Raw genomic sequence first — 2,046 nt, 5'->3', positions numbered from 1 at the left:
TCATCTCATCCTGTTCCCTAAGTTTCCCCAGCTCCCATCTTGATCCCTACTTTATTTACACGATTCCAGATGCTCTCAGATTCAGGCTGACTCACAATTCACTCTTCATTGGACTCTGGATTCTCAGTTCACACAACCTTGTAGTGACTCTCAACTCACTCAGCTCACAATCACTTTATACTAAGTTGAACTTGGAAACATACAGACACACTGCAGTTAATTCCAGAGTGGCATCTCTGACTTGGGCTTTTCCTTCTCCATCAAGGTAGTTTTGTGTTCATGAATTTGAGTCTTAGGCTCAACTAGTGTCCTGGCTCCACATGTATTTCCAAAGTTAAAAAATGATTATTTATTATCTGTGAGGCACTGTCACTGACAGACACTTGGAGGTGTTAAAGAAACTGAGCCTCTTGACCTGGAGTTTTTGTTGTAACCTGATCAGAGCCCATTTCATGTCACTGTTTCTAAGGCTGTAGATCACAGGATTAAATCACAGGCAAGACAGTATAAACCACACAAAGCAGCCTGTCAAGACTTGATGGTTCATCTGAAGGTGGTTTGAGATAAACAAAATATGCAGATGGGGGAGGCATGTACGGAAAGCTTTTGACTGACCTTTAGTGGTAAGAATCTTCAGCACAGTAGAGAAAATATAAACATAGGAGATCACAATGCAGATGAAGCAAGACATGCTCAGACAAGTACCAAATCCAATACTTACATATACTACAATGGGCATTTTAGAACCAGACATCCTTAGTAATGATGGAATATCACAGAAAAACTGTAATCACATTGGAGCCACAGAAAGGCATGGAGAATGCTCAAGCTGTGTACATATCTCCAAAGAGTACCCCACAGGCCCAGAAAGTACCTGCCATCAGTGCACAGGCCCTGCCATTCATGATGGCCTCATAGTGCAGGGGATGACAGATGCCACATAGCAGTCATAGGACATGGAAGTGAGGACAAAGGTCTCTCCTGCAGAGAGGGAAGTCATTAAAAGTATCTGGAATGCACATCACAGAATGGAAATGGAATTGTCTTCAGTGAGGCTGTTGACAATAACGTTTCGGGTTGGGACAGACACAAGGGAGACATCAGAGACAATTTCTTCAGGAAGAAGTACATGGGTGTCTGGAACTTCTGGTAAAGGGTGATGAGAGTGGTGACGAGGAGGTTACTCATCAGGGTTGCCAGGTACATCAGCAGGAAGAGAACTCTGTGCAAAGTCTGAAGATCCTGAACATCAGAAAAACCCAAGAGGAAGAATCCTGTCACCAAGGAGACATTGGCCATACTGGATTCTCTTTACTTTCTGTCAAGAGGGAAGATGTGAAATCCAATTACAAAGTCTACAGAGAGTCACATTCTATATTTAATTATTTAGTTGAGAGGAATAATGTAACTATGTTAAATTCCTCTGTAATTAATAAAACTATACACTGTTTCCTTCCTGCTTCCTCTTTCTCCTCTTTCTTTTTATCTGCCTCATCTCCTATCTCCATCTTCTATCTATATCAATATATTTTTGTAAGGGATTCAATTGAAGGCATTGCACATGCAATGAGGACAATTTTGAACTATAACCTCAAATTTCATTCCTTAGGTTTTTAATGTAAAGCAATTGATACGACTACTATGTGAAGTCAATTAGTCCTGTTTTTTCTTTTTCTTTATCTTTAATTAATTAAATTTTGTTGACAAGGTGTTGTGCAAAAGGGGTACAGTTACATAATAGGGCAGTGAGTACATATCTTACACCCTCGTTTTTCTTTCCCTTCCCTAGATCAGGTAGGCATATATACAATACCCAGTGTACCAAAATCATATACAGTAACCACGTGGCGTACACCAAAGGAAATTCATGTAGAACTTTAAATGTAATGTCAACAATAGAGTCCTTCTGTGTCCTTCTCTTGGAGTTGTTTTTGCTTATCCTTGTCTTCTATGATCATATGAACATAGCTGTTGAGCTATTGTGATTCACTGATAGGTCTATTCTAGACCTTTGCATGTTAAGTAGTTGTTTGGATTTAGATACAT

General features: G+C 39.8%; 1 pseudogene; it reads right to left on the bottom strand.

The window, feature by feature from the left end:
• Positions 1 to 352: 352 nt before the first annotated feature.
• LOC125359870 lies at positions 353 to 1,299 on the bottom strand (annotated as a pseudogene).
• Between the last annotated feature and the right edge of the window lie 747 nt (positions 1,300 to 2,046).

This window comes from Perognathus longimembris, chromosome 11 (genome assembly GCF_023159225.1).
Source record: "Perognathus longimembris pacificus isolate PPM17 chromosome 11, ASM2315922v1, whole genome shotgun sequence".
Classification (NCBI taxonomy): domain Eukaryota; kingdom Metazoa; phylum Chordata; class Mammalia; order Rodentia; family Heteromyidae; genus Perognathus; species Perognathus longimembris.
This window is presented reverse-complemented; position numbering and strand designations above follow the sequence as displayed.